The 21,710-nt window shown below is 46.5% G+C and overlaps 1 protein-coding gene across 4 annotated transcripts in view; it reads left to right on the forward strand.

Annotated features, from left to right (window-relative positions):
- Positions 1 to 21,710, forward strand: part of LOC135377616 (probable nuclear hormone receptor HR38) — a 54,850-nt gene that overhangs the window by 7,706 nt on the left and 25,434 nt on the right. The window contains exons 2-4 of one of the 4 annotated variants that reach the window (XM_064610163.1): positions 14,666 to 14,756; positions 14,848 to 14,884; positions 15,000 to 15,057. The gene's annotated coding sequence lies outside the window, so the exon portion shown is untranslated. Of the gene's footprint in view, positions 1 to 14,630; positions 14,757 to 14,847; positions 15,058 to 21,710 lie in introns of those variants that run through there. The other 3 variants (XM_064610161.1, XM_064610164.1, XM_064610162.1) reach the window with 3 other exon arrangements.

Here is a 21,710-nt window from a genome sequence, read left to right on the forward strand (position 1 = left end):
AATCGGAGCAACAGAATCGCCCAGCAAACTATGTTGCAGAAATCTCGCAGAAACCAGAGGCCACATCCCGAGGACAATGAGCTAAGCTGCCATGAAACCTGCTAGCTTGCTTTCTGCATGAATTGTCGGATCTCCTCACTGAGAAAAAAACTGGGAAGAGAGTTCTCTACCCAGAAGCTACCGAGATCTAGCAACGAAACGTTCGTACATGCACGACTCAGTTTCGCTTTTCACGCAGTCAATATCCTGGTGAGTTTGGTCATGATAATCCTGATACAGTCGTACCTCGTTTTCTGAACCCTCGATATACGAATTCCCTCAACTTACGAACGGCTCCACAGGGAACCAAACCTTTTCCGTGTATTTTGACCTCGTTTTACGAACCCTCGATATCCGAAGTATGAACGGATTATTAGGGAATGGACCCAAAGTAGCCAAGCCATTCTGACCTCGATATACGAACGGGCGTTATGAACGTACAGAGGGGGAACCGGAGAAAAGGTCCCCGGAAAAAAGGTCCCCGGAGAAAACGCCCCCGGAGAAAATGTCCCAAGCAGAATGGTCCCCGGAGAAAACGTCCCCGGAGAAAAGGTCCCCTCGGTAGTCTCTCCCGTGGAGTCATACTTTATCGCTCGTAACTCGAATCAGTGATTATTAGAGCGCGAATTTTCACGTCATTTTTGTATTGTTGATATGGTCTTGTACTTGAACGCTTAAATCGAGATTCTAGTCCAAACCCATGGGACTGACTAAACGAGTTCCGCAGAGATGTAGCAAGTGGTTGAAGAAGAAAGAGAGAGAGAGAGAGAGAGAAAAGAGCAGCGTATTGAACTTTCAGCTACCGAGCATGGAAAGAGGGAAATGTATTGTATCGACCACTACTTCGGCACCCAGGAACTCGACACCATGCATATTTTCATGATTTAGATTTAAAAGTACATTTTTAACTTTGGATTTTTCGAAGTATTATTTTTAAACTGTTTACTTCAGCGTTATCTCTCGGATCGGACGTATGTTCGCTTCTGGCTGTTAGCTCTATCCCCTGAACCAGATCCCAACGGCAGGACACCGCCACGTGAGGTGTGTCAGCCATTGCCACGAAGAGCATCATGAGTCATCCTGAAATTAGTGGACCAGCTTTGACATGCGTCATCCGAAACCTATGACCAGGCCATGTTATCCAAGGCAGAATGTACATCTTTTCCTCGTGTTTGTATGAATAGCGTGTCCGCCCATTTCACCGAGCGCCGTTTCATCGACACCTGACCAAGGTTAGGTCAGCAGAGCCTTTTACGTATTTCACACGTTGGGGAGACTGACCAAGGTTAGGTCAGGAGAGACTTTTACGTATTTCATACGTTACCACAAGAAAAAAGCGGCGGCCACCGATTCGATGAAACGGCATTCGATGAATCGGCGTACGGGACCTTTTCTCCGAGGACGTTTTCTCCGGGGGCGTTTTCTCCGGGGACCTTTTTTCCTACACCCGTACAGAGGACAGGCCAATGGACCGGAGGATAATGAAAGTTCTTCAGTACATGCTGTCCCATAACATACAATGTCCCAACGCCACTATGTTCCACAAACATGATTCACCATTTCCTGAAAGAATAATTCGGGGGTTTACAGCCGAACGGTTGTGAGTTTGGACCAGGTCTCCGAGATGGAAAAATCTTGCCATTCTAAGAGAAGGCGTTCAGTCCTAACAGCCGGTGACAAGCGTGATATTTGCCGTTGGAAACAGTCTCATCCGCGCGCGATACGGTACTTTGAGGGCCGGGTGGATGAGTCAAGTGTCAGACTTCTGTCATCTCTTCTAAACAGAATAGACCCTGCAGAAAGTATGGTGCAAAGCACAATTTCGCAGTATTTTCAAAAATAAAACTTATTCAAATTCATTTCCCGTGGTTTTGTGAGGTATTTGTGCACTGCACACCTCGGACCTCGATTTACGAATACCTCGATTTACGAACGATTTTCTGAGAAACGAAGGGTGTTCGTAAAGCGAGGTTTGACTGTAATTGATTCCTAATCCTGATAATTGGTCTAATACACTAAACAGACCACAATAGTCTTAGTCAATAGGAAAGAGCGCCAGCCTACACTTAAAGGTCATTGTAACCCGAAGATATAGTGGGATATTATGTGTGGGTTATTTATTTTGTTCATCTTTCTACGGACATTGAATATGAGGTTTTTCTCGAAACGAGTTGTTAACATCTGGCAGCTTTGTCTGACATTTTACGTAGTTTCACGAGGTTTCCCAAAGTTCAGAAAGGCGACGGCGGCGTTACATTGTTGAGACGTGAGTTTGCGTGTGTCTGGAAAGGCGTGGTTATGCTCGCTGCAAAGTGTGATTGACGAAGCCGCCGTCCAACCACGGATCACGAAAGCCTTTGGCAGACCACGCAACGTGAGACAATGAAACATGCCCGAAAAGGTCTACATAGTCCTTTTGTCTGATTGTGTGATTGTTACAGCTTTCCATCAGCTCATGTGCTCGCCTAATATAATTGCAACCAATATTGTTTACTAAATGCCCACGTGTTTTCTATTATATGTCCGCTTATTTGACGACAATACTTTGACGCCATAATGGCAAAGGTAAAACGGCGCATAAATTCAATGTCTCTATAATAAATTGTTGTCTCTATCGCATAAATGCAATGTCTCAATTAATGTATCGCTATAAATTGCATCCTTGTGGCCAGAGCCGTAGCGACGGGAGAGGGGGGGGGGGGGGCTAGAGGGGCAGCCGAACGGCAGGCCCTGGCAGGTTGGTTGGACAGGATAAAGCGGGAACGAAGAAAATTTGAATCTACGATCTCAGCAGTGCAACTAAGCGTTTTCATTTCTTTGTGTACAGGGCTTCTGACGGCAGTGGGGGAGTGGGGGGGGGGGGGGCGCTTCAGATTTACCCTGCCCTGGACGCAAACTTGCCTCGCTACGGCTCTGCTTGTGACTATATTGCTGGTTCATGTACCCTCTACCGCACCCTGATGTGCCCTGTACCTACTAGCCTAGATGCATCTAGAATTAATTGAAACGTGAGCGTATTCTTAGTTTACGTGTGAATAACTTTATGCTTACGCAGATAAGAAACGTTAAATTACTCATAAGAAAGGTAAAATAAATTCGTGAAGACGTCTGGGTATGTGTAACATGGACTCAGTCAATGAGGTGTTATCGCTGTCATGTGGTGTCGAATCGTGACCCCTTGCGTACTGTAGCTGTGTGTAAACCTCAGGTGAAATGTGAGCTAATTCCGAGTTCACGTGCGGTTAACTTAATACATACACAGGTAAAACATCGAGTTCTGTCGGATTTTTACCTTCTGATATATTAATAAGAATCTGTCCTGGTTTTTCGTAAGTCGACTGCTGCTGGAATTCTTTGTCATCTGGTGTGTCTAAGCGAGGCCATATTAGAAACCTTGCATTTAAGCACATGCCAGGCATTGCCTAACGTATCTCACGCTCACCCAAGACAAATGTCCTGGCAAGGTGTATCACGCGACGAAACTGCTGTTTACATCGACCGCATTAGCATACTTGAGTCCAGTGAGGAGAAACGTTTGCCGCTCACCACAGGTACCGCTGTAACGGATTGGAGAATCTGTTTGTCTTTGCTTCTCCGCACCTCAGTTATTCCTGTGGTTTACTCCTTTACACAGTTACACCTTTTATGAGGTAATAGTTGTCGCATATGTTGTGCCTAAAAAGTTGCAAAGTTCTCCCTGCTACCTCACTCCCTGCCACGAATGATAGGGTTACCGCTTCTGATTCGGTGAGCGAGGGGGCATACACCTTTTTGTAGCAATTACGATATATGATAATTGCTTTTACCACCCTTTTGCACCCTTTATGAGGCGCTATGTGGACCTAGGTGGTAATTATATAGAAGTTACCACCTTTTCATGCCCTTTTTTTCTTACAGTTTTGTAAGACAAATTCCCAAGGTGTCGTCATTCTTAAGGGCTACGTTCGATGAAGACGTTAATGTGAATGTATGTGTTCTCGGGAGTCGTCGCAATTGCCACTTTGGCTGCTGCTCTGCAGTAAAAGTTGAGAAGAACACAAACGATTCTGTTCTGTTTGCTATAAAATTGGCCGGCGACTGTAAGAGAGAGAAGATTTTTCGTTTGCTCTCAATCCACAAGATGTCGCTGCGTTGACTGGCAAACCGGAACCACTGGCAAGCTCCCCTTGCCGAGATACAGTGGACGCGCCTGACCTCTAATAAGGATATCGAACCGCAAGTGACGTCACAGGTTGCCGGGAGACAAGGTTGTTATGGAGAGCGTGACGTGTCGTGACGTCACATAGGTTTGGATGTGCGCTTCGCTCGTCGTGGGAATCGTGAAAAGGAAAGCGCAGTAGCTTTCCTGGCAGTTACGTTCATTCAACATTTGTTACTGCTGCTAGAGGAAGCTCTTGCCTAGATTTGTACAAGCTCAACTTAGTCATGCTGTGTGTGTCAGAATACATGAGTATGCAACTCGCAGCGTTGTACGTTATCTATTAGTCACACCGCTTAAGACTTTGGACAGGGGAGACTGCACTTTGCGGATGCTGTTTCATTTAAGCTGCACGCTATATGTCGTTTAGTCCTTTGTATGATCTCAAGAAGGAATTTCCACACGAGAGGAGTGGTTCACTTCCACTGAAGTTAGTCTTGGCATTATTCAATTCAATTCAATTCAATTCAATATAATTTTTTGTCATAAGTACTTAAACAGCGTGCACTTATATCTGCACTTGCACATTACATTTACTGCGTTATTTTTGCATGGTGACGTTCGAAAAAAAAAAGAAGCCGTTGAAATCCTGTAAAGCGTGCTTTGCCTGCATTGCACGCATTTCATGCAGAGCAGACGACCCTTTTTGTGTTCGCGTGAGGGTGCCACATACAGCTGGCCCGAGCCTCCAAGGGACCACTACAAACGTGAATGTGTGCTGCCTTTCTCTCTCTCTCTCTCCCGCTCTATAGCTCTCTCATAACTTTTGAATGATTTTCGTCATTCTCGGTTTCCGAATGTAATTGAGTATACCGGCGGAGAAAAAGTTCTGCCGATTTCTTTCGTTCTTTCGTGTGTGTGTTTTTTTTCTCTCTCTTTTTCTCTGAGCTGACTGACTCCCTTTTAGTAGTATACACGAGAGATCTAATCACGACTCAAGGCTGAGAAAACCATTGTGGGACTGAGGTACCCAAAGAAAATCGATGCGACAGCCCTCAAGAAAAGCTTCGAAAGTCTACAGCTGTTCCTAATAGGTTTCAAGTTTAAAAGTTAAGTTTGTCACATCCAAAGATGCCATATGTGAGTTCCTGTACGTTTGATCAACGTACATTGACATTCAGTGAGGCAAAACGTGCAAACAGAATCTGAGTGGGGTAAAACACGAGGTGAACATGAATGCCGATTGGAGTTTGAGTTTGAATGTTACAAAAAGACGGGAGAAATTGAATTCGTCACCCGACGAATTCTTCCAATCCCAAAATGAACCCCTCAATAATAAAGCAAAAATAAAATTAAAATAAAAACATCACCCCTCCTCGAACTGCATCCCCTGTGCACACGCGTATCTGCATTCCCTAGAAGTGAACGGAAACGCGACAAACTAAAACTGGAACAAGGAACTCGACGTCACATGCCTAGACGCGGTCCTAAAATACAGTTTCGATATCACTGCTCACTATAAAGTTTATAAGTGCTGACAAAGCTGCAACTCTCTTCTTGGGTTCCTATACACCCAGCACATTTACTATATCGAAGGCTCTATTGTCGAAGCGGTCGAGAGCAGATTTCAATGCTTCTCTTTGGGGTGTTTATCTTGTGCAGTGCATGAGGATGTGCTCCGTGTTTTCCACAGTTGCACACACTGGACAGTTTGTCGATTGGCATTTTGTCAGTTTTCCTAAAGTGCAAGCAAAAATGGTTTGAAATGCGATTGCGGTTTCCAAATAACATAGTTTTGCCTTAGGTGCATAAGATTACACAAGAAAGAGTCATGGACTTTTTCAGGAAGAGATATCAAGCTGTAATAAATATTAAAAAAAAAAACAGAACAGAAAAAAAAGGCCCGTGAATTTGATAGCCTAACCGTGCACGCTGGTCAAGCAATTCTTTCTCGTCATTTGAATTCATCCACGTCTGTGAATGACATTACGCTGGTCTGTGCATTACACTGTGTGAAACATAGCAGCTCTTTACCTTTCACTCCCACTTTCCCCCCTTTTCATCCCCCTCCCCTGTACCACCCCAACGCGGTTTTCCTTTGTTCGCTGTTCCGCTCCATTTGCGTCGGAATTTTCTCGTTGCCGTCGTGCGTCTCCTCGGGTTTCAGAGTACGATTGGAAAACCATCGTAGGCGTTTGTAAGCACGCCCACGATTACTAATAGTGATAATAGGGAGAAGCATAGCGCTCCCTCTCTTTGCATACAATCTGAACACGATTGCTGGAGCGCAGGCCGGCTACGCGAGGTTTGTTGTATTTAAAATAGCGAACGTATTTTTGGCGCCTCTTTTGAGATGACTCCTGACGTCAGGGCTGACGCGGTCCGCCCACTGAGAGATCGTCACGTGCGCTGCACCAAATAGATTGCTTCGAATCCTCCGATGGCTGCTTCTGTTGTGGCAGCTTCGCAACAGTTGCGCGGTCTCCTCATCGAGAAAGTTCTCCAGACAATGCAGGCGGCGTGTTCTTTGTTGAATGGCTGGCATTTTAATTGCCAACTGGAGTGAAATAAAGAACGCATTTAAATAAGAGCGCTCAATGTGATAATCGTAATTAGAACGGTGGCTCAGCACATGGTCCTATCATGGAACGTAAAGTGCTTATAGCACTGTGAAAAACTAAAGATGATAACACCTGTGAAAGTACTTCACGAAGCAAGAAAAAAAAAACAGCTGCATCAAAAAGGGCAGTGTGCAAAACGCGTTTAAATGCGGCGACTCAATATTCCATTTCACCACATTACCGCCAGCAATGGGGTAGGGTGTCGGTCCTGGCGATGAAACTCCCCTCTCATCATCATTTAAATAAAGTTGTTGTTGTTGGGGTAGCTTTATAGGGACATCGTTGACGATAAATTTTAGTCACGTGGTCACTGCCACGTGGTCCTATAGCGGTACGGACGGAAGTACATGGTGGTTGGCCCTATAAAGCCATCAGTGGTCGGCACTCATGACTGCCGCTCACTCGTACTCTCTCACTCCGTGCTCTCCTCTCCGCTTGCTCACTCACTCGATGCTCAGCTCTCAGTTTGCTCACTCATTGCTCAGCTTTCGGCTTGCTCACTCATCTTCGGCTCGGCTTCTCATCTCTGGCTGAGCTCTCTGAGTGCTCACGTTCGCGCGCACGGCGTTGCCTCTGGTCCTCGTTTGCCGTCTCATCGCACAAATCTCAGGTTGTCAAGTGCGTGAAGCGCATGATATGAGGAGAGTTGAGCTCATGTGATGGGGAATACGTCAGGGTGAAATGTGGTTGTGAGACGGGAGTAAGGTAAAGTTAAGTAAAAGTGAATCCATGTAGGGTGTGTTGTAAGGTGTGAGGCAGTTGTTTATCTGGAATCACAAGTACGGGGTGGGGGGTGGCATCGGACTGCTCATTTCACTGTGTGTGAGCGTTACTCATGCTCAGTTCACCCAATTTGAGGATCATTTCAGCTAACTCACGCTCAGCTCATTCGCCACATTGAGCATGAATGAGCATTCTCATGAGTGAGTTTTCCTCATGCTCATCTCCTCCTTTGCATACTCATGCTCACTCACTCCCTGCTCAGCTCTCCTTTTGCTCACTCATACCCACTCATCTCGCGCTCAGCTCATTCGCCACATTGAGCATGAGTGAGCATGCTCATGAGTGGGTTTTGCCGAGGTATGAAAGTAATTGCTTTAAAACACTGAACGGTGTCGAGCTGGGAGCGAGCTGCATTTTGATACAACAATTGAAGTCTTAATGCGTAGCAAACCATATCACTCAGAAATTGGATTGTCACCTAAAGTGCAAAGTCCAGCAGTGTGTCAACACTAATCAACGAAAGCCACGGACTACATATGACACTCTGTGATGACTGTCACGAAATAGAATTGAAGCCAAGTTTTCTTAGGTTGACCACTCTCAACCCATATACGTACCAAACAAGTAAATACTTAAACGGTGCCGTGACCTTGACTTATGGTGCGTTCATGACGCAAACTATTACCGCCTCATACTAAGGGCATCAAACAAGTATCACGCAATAATGTTAATTGTTCTTGGGGGTAGCGTGCAACCTTCCTGCCTGTCTTTATTATATAACTCTTTTTTTTTTTTCGCTCTATTCACGCTTTCGCATGCAGAAGTCGTGCTATGCGCGCGCATTCTTACTTGCATCTCAACTCTTACTTTGCACATTGTGTTGTTCATGGTGAACTTGGCCGGGGACCAGAGCTCCTCCCGGAGCTTAGAGTGAGTAATAGTGTCAGCGTAACTCTCCTAAAAATACGAGCCAAATATTTCCGCGTCCTTGATCGGCACGCACATCCCGGGCATACGTGAACAACATGCCCGGGGACCCACCTCCAGTAGAGCACGTCACATCGCCATCAAGGCCGCATGCCAAGTGATCGGGCACGCGAGGCCCCAACGCTTTGCCATTATCACCTCAGGAACACTAAACACAAAAAGCCCACTGACGACGGTGGGTCACGCACCGCCGCCACTGCATATTTCATAGGGTTCCATATGGGATCGTTATGTGACGTCATAAAAACAGTTGGCTGTCCCTGGGACGTGACGCCACCTTTGCAGGCATGTGACGTAGACAATGAGATCACGGTTGGGGCGATCTATCTTTACGGCTCTTTTTGGCACGCATCGTGCTTTGGATTCCGATTTGTCTGGGATGGTGCATGCCTTGCCAGTAGCGCTAGTGCCTGAGTTAGGCCAACACCGGCATGCCGCCGCCACCACATCAAGGGATACAGTGGGAGAGTGATGCGGCACGCAACGTTCATAAGTGCTAAAATCGTGCTTCGAGCTTCAAAAGGGAGAGGGGGAAAACGATCTGTTCGTGCAGATTCCCTATTCGTAATGTTCATACTCTAGGCAAGACACAAACGACTAGAAATGTCAGAACACATCCGCTGTAATCGTAACTCATGAAAAACTTTTATTGCACGTGTAACTTTAAATAGGTGTTTGTGGACCGCTAGCAGTCTGTGCGATAGTCCCTTTAACAGGCGATATTAGGGTAAATCCATCTCAATCCGTGGCATTTTGTCTCTCAAATAAACGCGTGGCTCAGTGGTGAGCATGCTGGCCATGTCACGTCGAGACTGGGAGGTACCCGGGTTCGAATCCTGGTGCCGGCTGTGATGTCTGGGGTTTTCCTGGGTTTTCCTCAGACGCTTTCAGATATATATGTCGGCACAGTTCCCTTAGAAGTCGGCCCAGGGCGTCAGTCGGTCGTGACGTTGCCCACCTCTGTACCCTTTCACCAGCACCATCACCACCTGCTCTTTCGGGAGGAAGGCAGACTTAAACATTTACATGCGACGTGCGACATATTACTCTGGACTGCCGTGTTGTTGGAACAGCGTGGCCACAACTACATTCGCTTACACTTAAAACGAGAACAATTCGTTCAGTTCTTTTTCACACGCCACACGATAAAATCAGTCTCTCGTTGTATTCTGCAGTCTGGACGCAAGCAGCCCGCCATATTTTATCTTTTTCTTTTTTTGTCGAGCTCACCACCAGATGTCGGCATTTTGACTCAGGATCACTCACGATCACAATTATCTGATAAGGCGTATCGACCTCACACTCACTTTGAACTCAGGTGAAGGTCGATATCGCGCAGTGTATATCACATCCGCGATCACGATATTTTGAGCAGCTTAATATTGCCAGATCATCGACAACAACGTTGCGAGGCGGGTCTCACACGAGTTGCTATGAATGATCGCACTTTCACGGCCACGAAATCAAGAACCAACAACACACGCAATGTTGATTACGCCATATATTAGTGCACTCACGATATAATGTCAAGTATCACACACAGACATGTACAGCCGAGTTACTTGATAATAAAACTTGTTTGTAGCGACCCTGATCGAGACTGAATGTCATGCAGGGGCACCGTTTGTCTGAGCGTATTTCTTCATAATGCGTATATGTTTGATGGAGCATGAATCACACACGGTTACGGTTTTGAATTTTGATAAACGGATTGGGAGCACAATAAATATCCCCATTGTTTTGTTTCGTTTCATATTTTTTTAAAAGCCTTAATACGTGACGCCTATTATAGCTGCGAGAGCGACGAGCAAATTAAAATTTTGCGCATAATGCAAAACTCTCTAGCCCGTACTCCGAAGGAGAAAAGTAGTGTTGAGCAATTAGAGACGTCTTTGCCGCCTAGTTAGCTTCAGTGGCTGCTGGTTCTCGGTAATCAGTGAAAAGCACCAATAAAAGTAGGCAGCGGTCGATGGAAATGATTTATTCACCGTTGATCACCGGACTGAGCGCATCAAATCAATCAATTTTAATTCCATTGGCTTCATGTTTAGCTACAATGAACACAACAAATTAAATCATCCCGAATAAAATAAGTAGCCAAGCATTGTATCTCGCTTGTCACAGCCCACAAGTTAAAATTACTCCTGTTTGATAACGAAGCGCGCCAGGTCTTCAACTTGTCTTTACCCCAGAACGCGCGCTACCATGCATAGCGTCACTACGAACAGAGATTCGCCACGAGCGCTTGCGCGAGCCTACACACCCGGTTTGGAGCGCGCGAACTTTAAATATAACGACAACGATCGCTACATTGTCGTGCTACGGTGATCAGACCGTGTCAGGTAGCTATGCTGCCTTTAGCACCCTTACCATCATCTTCGGCTTATTGATATTGACTGCCCGGACTCTAGCATTGGTATTGCTGTTGACCGCCTGAAAGTGCACCTCCCCACCACACCATCAGTGCTTTCCTATGCCCCGCCAATGTGGACTCTTCATGAGGCCTCTTGTATGTGACCACATTCCTGGTCTTCTGAAGAAAAACTCTGTACCTCCCGTTGTTGCTCACCAACTTACACTGGAGCACCTTAACTCAGCGTACTCTCAACGACTCCCTGTGTACACTGATGGATCAGTGTCTCAAGGCGGATCCACTGCAGCCTTTTATATGCCACATGAAAACCTTGAAGTTGCGCACAAGCTCCCCTACGAAACGTCATCTACTGAGTCCGAGCTCTTCGCCATACTGACCGCGTTGAACCACATAGCGGTATCAGCGCCTGGCGCTTGGGTTGTGTTCACTGGCAGTAAGGTGGCGCTAGAACTTCTAGCAAATTATTGTTCCAGAACAATCGGTGGCCTAGACACCATGATAGTCGCAATATACAACCGACTTCTATCCTTTGGTCATAGCCTGTGTTTCCAATTGGTACCCATGTCACATCGGCCTGCACGGAAACACCCGCGCAGACGCCTTAGCACGTCGGGCACATGGGGACGGCACCTCCAATAACTGTCTCCTACCACTTTCAGCCTAATCGTGTCGGTTAAAGACACAGCGACTCCGTCATAACGGCACTCGGCAGTTTCAAGAGGACGCTGTCCGACTGAACGACCATCTCCGGTCTGTCGACCCGTCGATGGATTTCGTTGCCACACACCACTGCTCGCGCCAAGAAGCGTTCATTTTACATCGACTACGCCTTAATGCCGCCAGGACACCTCTACTTCTCTGTAAAATAGGTCTTCTCCAGTCGCCCAAATGCCCCACTTGCGCTGTTGAAGCTGATATTCCACACCTTCTCCTCGCTGTCACAGACTCGACACCCCTCGAGCCACGCTGAGACGACGCCTACTCGAGCTGCGGTGTACGGACTTTTCCCTGGCCACTCTGCTCGGCCCAGTACGACATCACACACAGCGGTCTGTGACCAAAGCAGTTCTGACTTTCTTGAGCGATTCAGGTCTTATGAACAGCCTGTGAACTCAGTCGTGCAATCTCATTCTTCTGTGCCCCACTCTCACCCTCAACGCATTAACCTCATGCTTTCCTTTTATCATCTTCTGTCATCAGTCATCTTCTGTGATCCATCTCATCATTCTTTCACCGTTTGTCAGTAATCTTTTGTTTTTGTTTTCATCTTTGTCTTTAATCTACCTCATCCTTCTTTCATCCTTTGTTAGTTTATCATTTATTTCGTAATTCCTTTTCTTTTCTTTTTATTTATTTCTTATTTGTTAATTTTATTTATTTATTTATTTCCGGAATAGCAAGCCGACCTCCCGTTTGGCTGACCTTTCCCCCGTTTTTTTTTCCTTTTCGTCTTATAAATATATATCTCCCCCCCCCCCCGCCTTTAGCCTATATAGGTTCCTAGCTACGCTTTTAGCAAAACAAACGAACAAACAAACGTGAAAGTTGAAGATTGGGGCGACTGGATCAGAGCGTTCGAAGTGTGTACATAGGACGTACACTGTGTACATAGGACGTTCCTGCTACACTTCACGCCTACTGTCTTACCATTTCAAATATGGCCATCAAAGGCCACTGATGGGTGGTATATAGGCGAAGTACTCACGCAGCAACTAATCAATAAAACTGAATGCTCGGGCGACATGAGCGATTTGGCCAAGTCAACGCGCATATACGCACCAGTGCCAGCCCAAAATCACCTACTCAAAAACTTGTTTTGCATAACAGTGAGTATGTGGCAGGCGCGGTTGCAACATAGACGCACAGGTACCCATTTATGTACCGCACATTTACAGCATTTACTCTTGACTCTGACCGGCAAAAATAGAAATGAAAATGTCCTTATGCAAAACGGCCCGAAAGCAAGTGCGTCTGTGTAGTAGCACTTTGAGCATCAACGTCAGACCGATGTAGAAAAAAACTGCGACCTCGCGACAAGATGAGTGCGGACTCACACGATAATGGTTGTGAAGGGAACTCATTTCGTTGGAGCCCTACAGTGGTTCCCGTTAGTACCGCTGCGTGACGTCCCAGCATGAGTGCACTAAGCAAGTACACGGTACCTCGCTGCAGCGTGAGCGCGATCACAATAATCGCGTTGCCATGTCGACGTGATAGCAGATTATTGCATAGGTGCTGCCATGCTGAGTGAAAGCCATCATGAGATGCGTTCACATGAAGTCGACAGAAGCATGTCGAGTTAAGTCGTCGGGTTCGACCTGCTCATGTAAACGCTGTCGGGTCGTGTTGACCCCGCGTCGCATCGAGTTTGAAGTCTTCTGGAGGGCCTGATGACAATGGTCTTCCTGTACAAGTTGAGTCAACCCGACAGCAGGGGATTAGGTTGACTCGACTCGACACGCTCGGGCTAGGCTCGACGCTCGACTAGCTAGGCGCCGCTGCGATCGCCTCCGGTTGAAGTTAGTTCATGTAAACAGGTCGGGTCGGGTTCGACTTAACCCGCTAGCCAACTCGACCCGCTCCTGTCGAGTTCACGTAAACGCGCCTATTGATTGCTTGGTTCGTCACGTCACCATCTCCGCACGACAACCCGCCGACGGGAGCGGATATATTCAAGTATTTTTTTTTTCGCACCGCGACGCGTCGTAGCGTACAGGGCCACTGCGACGACCTTTTCGGAAGAATCCGTCCCAGTATGCTCTGCGTCCGACGCGTCGCACATTTTGTCGTACGTGCATCTCGCTCTTTTACTTCTCTCTTGTTCAAGCTTCTTTTTATCTTCTTCCACGGGAGTGATTCTGCTACCTCAACCAGCAACCTTTGTGGATACCACGCTCCATAAGTTTCTCAATCTACGTGCAAAAACTTTCTTCCATGCTGCGATGGAAGAAATGCGACATGCTTGGACGGCTCTCTTAATTATCTTGGAATGTAGTTACTCCAAAGGCAAGTCGCTTCTTCACTGATATTGGTCTGTATGATCAGCACACTTCACCCAGTTGCTCAGTCACCCACTTTCAGTTGAAAGAGCAAGTGTAAATGTTGCAGCACCCCTTCCGAAGATCCTTCGGAGGTAAAGCCCAGGCCCCATCCTTCCCGCCTTGAAATTCTCAACAATTTCAACCTCTGCCGCTCTCTTTCCGAATTCTCTAGTCAGGTTCTCATAAAGAACAATGCGGTCGTTCAAGTACCTGAACACTTTAGGTTCTCCTTTCTTTTCCAAGGCATTTTTGAAGGTGACGTCACATGCCCCTAGGGTCCGTCCATTTTTGTTGGGCCCGTGTTTGCCCCGCGTCTGTGTGCATGCACCCAGACGCGGGGCAAACACGGACCCAACAAAAATGGCAATAAAAAAATTATCTGTGCAATAAAAAAATTGCTTGGGAGTGCAATGTGCGTGTTGTGTCTTTTCTACTCTTGCACTGGTAGTTTGACCATTCCAAGCTTACACCAACTACTACAGATACGTGCCGTATTTTCCCCTGTTCGGTTCGCAACTTCTGAAAGTGTACGTAACGCGGAGGCTTCCTATGCCATAACAGCATTTTCAGTTACGGTGAAGGATGAATACAATTGCTGTCAAAAGGTGTAAGATGGTCATCCAATCTCGCAACTGTCGCTGATACTCAATAGTGATGCTGTTAAGATCTGTAACGGTGACTGCTCTTGTAGTGGTATTGCTTGGCGTGCTGCGGGTTTCATACGTGTATTTTTCATTTGTAGGTATGCCATTCATGCAATCATCTGACGTGATTTCCTGTGTTGATTGATCCTCGTGGGCAATTCGGACGGTTTGCCGGCAGTGGTAAAGATGGTACGGTCACCTTCTTCACTTTACGAGGCAACCGGTGGCAGCGCCGAATTAAAACGGACGGTCTTCCGGTTTTATCCCTATTTCTTCCTAGCCCTTCCTTCTTTCTGTTTCTTCCTTACTACATCCCGGTAAGCATTCCAGACGATCAATCGCACGACTTCATCAGGGTACCCTGTCACCGTAGCCTATACTGGAACCGGACGGACCAATATATCGGATGTTGACAGGACTTCTTGGTTGCAGAGCTGTCGGAGCCAGTGAAATCGTCCTTCGCGACCAGAATACGCACTACAATGCAAAAGTAAGGCGTTCGCTGTTCGTTGTCATCATAACCACTGCAATAAAGTGTTCTCGTCAGAAAATACAGCCATTGAGCGGTACACGCAGTTTTGACATTGAAACTATGGATTGGATATCACCACGAAAGGAAAATTTGTAGCGGTTCTTGAACGGAAGGGACAACAATGGTGCTAAGTGGTCCGACCTAGACACATCATGACGAACTAGTTGCGCACCTGCATATCTGCATCTCCATTACGGATCTCTGCTTCCTAGAATAGAACTAAAGGGGCCGGTTGGTACATACATATTCATTTGGAGGCGATAACGGTTTGGACGCGGACTAACACGCACAGAGACACGTTGCAACTTTCAACCATGTTTTACTACAAAAATCACGGAAGAAGTTCTGTCTTGGGCAGAAGAAGTTCTGTCATTTTTGTAGTAAAATATGGTTGAGTTGGTAAAGTTGCGACGTGTCTCTGTGCGTGTTAGTCCGTGTCCAAACCGTTGTCGCCTCCAATGAATCCTTCAGTGGCGTAGCCAAGAGGGGGGGGGGGGGGAGTTGAAAACTCCCCGAAATCGTACCCTTGGTAGTGCATTTGGGAGAGGGCAAGGGGGTGAAATCCTCCTGTCCCATGTAAAGTCCCCACAGAACCCCTCCCGAAATATTTTGCTGGCTACGCTACTGGAATTCCTGCTTCCTATAGTTCGGAAGTTTTTCTAATCCAATTTGGTCTGCATAGACAAATCTGGTTCTGACAATTTCAATTTTTATCCGTTCCATAATGGCAGTCTCCGCTTTGTTTAGGCCTATGCCCATTACGCTCAAAAGAGTGTCTCCTCACTCCCCCAAGGGAGTAGCATAACACATTTCTCCCTACTGGAGAGTAATATTACTCCCCGGCAGGGAGAAGGTGTTATGCTACTCGCTTGAGGGAGTGAGGAGACATCCTTTTGAGCGTAATTGTACTCTCCAAAAGGGTGTTATATATGTGTCAAGGAAAGGAGTTAAAGTACACTCTTTTTTTAAGAGTGCAGTAGTACGTCTCTCAACCTATCGGCTTGCCGTGCAGACTTCACGAAGGTGTCTGTCTCTGTCACACATTGCCTACGGTACTTCTTTGGCCTGCAGTGACCCAGGTTTCGTTGAATTAATAAGTCTTTCGACCTTCAAGATGAAGCTGTCGGGTCCTGCCATGGGCGTTCTGTGAGGGGGGCAAGGGGGGGGGGGCGTAGCCCCCATCTAGGGCTACAACATCACCGCCTGTGGGTAATTGCCCGCGCCTTACTCGCAGGTCGTCAGTCAGTTGTCGTCAAAATAATCCGAATCTTATCTAACGGATCCCCCTGCATATCAGAGGTTTCGATTGTCGTCATTCCATTGTCCAGTGTCCATTGGTTGCACGCTTTGCCTCCCCTTGAAAGCTTTTTGCCCTTCCGTGAAAAAAAAATCCTGCGAAGGCCCATGGGTGCTGTGCATCAGCTGCAGTAACGCCACAATGAGCTCTCTCAATGAGCAAGGACTTCTGTTCCTTTCAATGCAATCTCTTCGACGGATGCCTTTGTTATCTTTGCCTTTTTTCTTTATATTCGATACTTTCGAGAATGGTAAATAAATAAGACGATGGTAGACGTTTTCCTGTCATTTTGGAAAAAGAAAAAAAAAGTTCGAGTGCTGTTTCAATTTATACGATATCTTGCTGTCATTCCTACTGTCATTCAACCAATGAGATAGGGTGCTGCCTCAACGGCGAAACGTCCCATTACATCATCATTACTTGGCAAAAGGGCAAGGGTGCAGGCCAGCTGGTACATGGTGAAAAAATTTGGAACCCGAGAAAGGGACAGAGGAGGGACGACGACACGACACGTTCTGAACGTGTCGTGTCGTCCCTCCTCTGTCCCTTTCTCGGGTTCCAAATTTTTTCATCATCATTACTTATTTGTTGCTGTTGTCATTCCTGGTTATTTTTACTTCCTGCAAAGCGTCTGCAGCATCCCGCCAGTCGTCGTCAAGCGTAGGCGGGACTTCGACTGTAGACGCTGCTCTCTAAACAGAACTCTGCACCTCATAACACGCTCATTAATAACGTTCCTAATGTTCCTAATAATGTCCCTTTTCCTGATTTGTTGAAAATGGGAGGCGGGCGCATTTTTGTGACACTTATGAACATCCCATGTCATCACCACTTCTCAATTTATTATTGTTGTTGTTGTTGTGACACTTATGTAGTTGCGTTGATTGTCGCAAAAAAGGCGTACGCCCCGCGCTTTACACAGATCATGCGGTGAAGCTCTGTTTTAAGAGCGTGCAACAAACGCTCACTTCACTGGTATGCGATAGCACTTTTCCGTGATAAGCTTTTTTGGCTCTCAAGGACGGAGTAGTATAGCTGTTTCCTGTGTTTAGCATGGACTGAAATGGACTGTGTGCATTTATAAACAGGATTTCCCGTCAACGACGTTCTTCTTTATAGTTTTCCTGTGTTGCCTCGCAAAGATGGTATTCTTGTCGTTGCCCAGAAATAGAAAGCCATAAACGTCCAATCGCTGCGTGCTCGTTATAAATAGCCCAAAAAGCATCGATACGCTGCGATCAATCACGAACATCGTCAAGCACAAGCTAACGTTACGTAGCCCTCCCTCTGGTGTCGCTGCAGCAACAACTTGCCCAGCGTTTTTTTGAATGAAACTCGCGTAGTTCCGAAGGTACCTCTGTAGATAGCTTTCTGCACAAGCAGGACACGTAGCACCATACGTAAAATTGGCAGGACTACTGTAAGTCAGTACTTGGTGGTGGTGACGATGGAACTACTTGCCGTAGTCGGCGACGCTCAGGCGGGCAACATCATGACTATAGCAGGGGGGATCGTGCGTCTTAGGCTGACTTCGCAGGGGACTGTGCCAACATTTGTCTTAAAACCTCTGAGGAAAGTCCAGGGAACAAATCCAGACGGCATAATCGGCGCCCGGCTTCGAACCTGGGTCACCTCCCAGTCTCGCCGCGTAATGCCATCATCGTAACCAAGGCCACGGGAGCAGATCTGTTTCTTTCTTCTTCTTCTTCTTTTTCAAAACATTTATTGTGGTTGATGGTGCTACGTACAAGAGTGGCATTATGAATGACGCAATACTAACACTATGTACATCCCATTGAAAAATGCTGGAGCTGGTGAAATATTGTCACGAAGCGAAATGGGCCGGCGAGTCGTCGAATAAACAGCAAACGGTTTATTAAACTACTTGGTAGCAAAAACACAAGAGTGATAGCTCTCTGAACACAACTGAGTCCAAAGCACGAATGAATGCTCCAGCCTGGAGCGCGCAAGCATTTAAGCGTCGCGCCCAAAAGGTCCAGAAACAGCACGTGCATTTGCCAGAGAGCAGGCGATGTGTCTGGAAGCTTCTTTCTTCTTCTTCAGCATGCGCCGGGACGAGATATACGGTTTCGTGCCTGCTCTGGAAGTTTCTCGAAGATGATTCGTGGCAATATAGTACCCGCCCCCTTTAAAACAGAACTTCACCGCATAACACGCTCACAGCCAACCGTCACCCCGAATGATATCGTGCCCTCCCCTGATTTATCGAAAACGGGAGGTGTACGAAGAAAGTAGGAAATCACTGAAAAGGTTTTTTTTTGTGTGTGCCTTTGAGGTTTTGTGTCTTCGGTGTTCCAGTCCCAGGACACCAATTTCCATCATGGGAGGCGTACGCCCCGCGCTTTCCGTGCTCGGTGGTGAAGTTCAGAACAGCGGTGACGATGCCCACTTGCGTGTGTCGAACAGCGGCGAGCCAATATCGACATCCCCCCCTCCCCTCAGAACAGTGTACTTCGTGAACGGTCCGTTTCAATCTAAAAACACAACTTCACCACATAGCACGGTGAAGGCCAACCATTGCACAGAATGATACCTTTATCACTCCCAAGTGGTGGAAAGCGCGGGCGTACGCCTTTTTTTGAACTGCATACGCGTTTCGAAAAAGGCGTACGCCTCCCGTTTTTAACCAATCAGGGGCAGACCGATGTCATCCGGGATGGTGATTGGCTAAGAGCGTGCTATGTGGCGAAGTTACAGTAACGTGTCGCCACACCGGCAGACAGAGCGCTCGGTAATAGAGGAGCAGGAATCCACAGATTCCCTCCCACGGAAACAAAACAAACTCGATGGGGAGGAACTAACGCAGCCTTGCCATTTACTTTTATGGTTTTAGAGTGAAGAGTTCAATAATGAAAGTCAGTAGGAAAAGACTGATGTCTGTAGTGTTCTCTCCGAAACTTGAAGGACCTCTCTTAATTTTGTCTTTTTGTTTCTCCTTCCAATCGTCATCATCACTGACAAACGAGTTGGAAATACAGCGCCGAAAATTCAACGGTTACACTAAAATATTTCCTGTTTATTTAAAATACCATCGATGATTCGCGCTTCGGGGCAAGCACTGAAAAGAAAAGAAAATATTTGTAAGGGAAATGTTGGCATCTATCTTATATTGTTGACTCTATGAGATGAGCCACAGAAGATTGTGTACTCATCTTCCTAAACTTCCCCTAATCTATCTTGGTTGTCGGAGCGGACCATCGCGTTTCCACCAAAATTTGGGGCTTTCTGTTCCTTTCATAAAACTTATCCGCAGTCAATTTTGACAGTTCTTCACCTCTCCATCACGCACTTGATTACCAGGTGTGCCCCGGGTAAACGTAAAGATAACGACCGTGGACACCTACCACAGTCATATTCCCGCTGTCATGACCAGCTGATCTCCGAAGAATTCCGGCGTCCTCATTCTGTTCTTTGTTGACGCATGCTCTTCCCGCACCAAAAAGGTGTTAAAATGTGCGAGAAATGATTCCTTCTGTCGTCCTTCCACCTGTCCGCTACTCCAATCAAAGAACCTGGCGAGCAACTCTGGCATCACTGGAGCATCGATCGCATCCCCAACGCGTCGCGCTGACGCTGCCTGACGTCATAGACTTGTGACGTCACGCGCATTATCCAACCATCCATGCACGTATCGTGACGTAGTCGACGTCACGTGGATCGATTTTTCTCCGAGGCTGGGTTCCTTGCCGACTCTCACATGCACGGCCTCGCCCCACATAGGCACAAGTGGCATTGTGATTTGGACGACACTATCCAGAAGTCTGTGGGGAAGCGCCAACGAAATACAGTTTCTCCCGAAAATTTCCCTAATATCGTTCGGGACCTGTAGAGAGCATTTGGAGCTTCCTGAACACGTGATGTGACTGGCAATTAGCAAAATTTTACTTCAGTAGCCTTCAGTATGTTTCAGTAGCCATTGAAAGAGACAGCGGTAATGCTTTTCAACTCTATACATGGTAGAAGTTCAAAATTTGTGTAGTTCAACTCTTCAGAATTTTTCAGGTGTTAGGTACAATTCTTATCGTCGCTGGGAGGCACGATTACTCAATGAAGGAGTACAAGAAGCTATTCGTGGATGTCCAGTTATGGTGGCCATCAATTTACGTCAAGGGCTAGCAAGACCACTAAGTGATTTTCTATTGTTCATTACTGTCGTGAGCTGGAGACAATAACGTTGGCCGAATACTGTAACAAGGAAATGAGAGCTGTGAAAACGTTTCCGGAAAATATTGTGCGCTGGAAATTAGAGAAAAAAGAAACATGATATGTCATGAAATCTGTCAAAGATGCCCAGACTTTGTAACTGTTTAGAATGGTGTGTTTTGCACATTTTACGACGAATTCGTGATGATGAGGCCTTTTTCGCTGCATAGGGACTCGTCATTCCAGTCAGCCTCCAAACTACATCTTCCTCGGCCATCCTTTTAGTAAATGTATCAGTATGAAATTAACCCGATTTCAACCTTCTTTTATTAGCAAACTCTCCTCGAAAAACGACATAGCACTCTAAAAACAGAACTTCACTGCATAGCCCGCTGAGAACCAACCATCATCCCAAATGACATCGTTCTCTCCCCTCATTTGTTGAATCGGAAGGCGTGGGCTTTTTGTGACACTTGTAACCTAGCCACACGGCAAACTTAATGCATTAAACGGAATGGCATTTACTTCACCTCGTAACCAACCATCATCTTGAATGGCATCGTTCTCTCCCCTGATTTGTTGAAAACAGGAGGCACACACCTTTTTTTGTGACAGTTATGCAGAACATAATTGTAACAGAAAAGGCGTACGCCTCCTGTTTTCAACAGATCAGGGGAGAGAACGATGCCATTCAAGATGATGGTTGGTTACGAGGTGAAGTAAATGCCATTCCGTTTAATGCATTAAAGTTTGCGGTGTGGCTTGGGTATTATGCAGTTATGTTAGTTGTCACGAAAAGGTGTACGCACTTTTACCAAGTCAGGAGTGATAACTGTATCATTCTGGGCAATGGGGGCCTCGAGCGTGTTATGTGGTGAAGTTCTATTTTAGGAGGGTACAGAATGTATTAGCAAAAAAGACCTCTCAAAAGAGAAATTCACTGTATAACACGCTCTGCGCGAACCATCATCCGCTAGGTGGTGTTGCATCATCCCGAAAGACATCGTTCTCCCCCCGATTTGCTGGAAATTGGAAATTTTTGTGACACTTATGCAGTTACATTAATTGTCAGAAAAAGACTGCGACCCACACTTTCCACTAGGCGTGGGACAGTGTCGTTCTGTGCAATTGTTGGCCTTCAGCGTGTAAT

Source organism: Ornithodoros turicata, chromosome 1, assembly GCF_037126465.1.
Source record: "Ornithodoros turicata isolate Travis chromosome 1, ASM3712646v1, whole genome shotgun sequence".
In the NCBI taxonomy this organism is placed as follows: Eukaryota; Metazoa; Arthropoda; class Arachnida; order Ixodida; family Argasidae; genus Ornithodoros; species Ornithodoros turicata.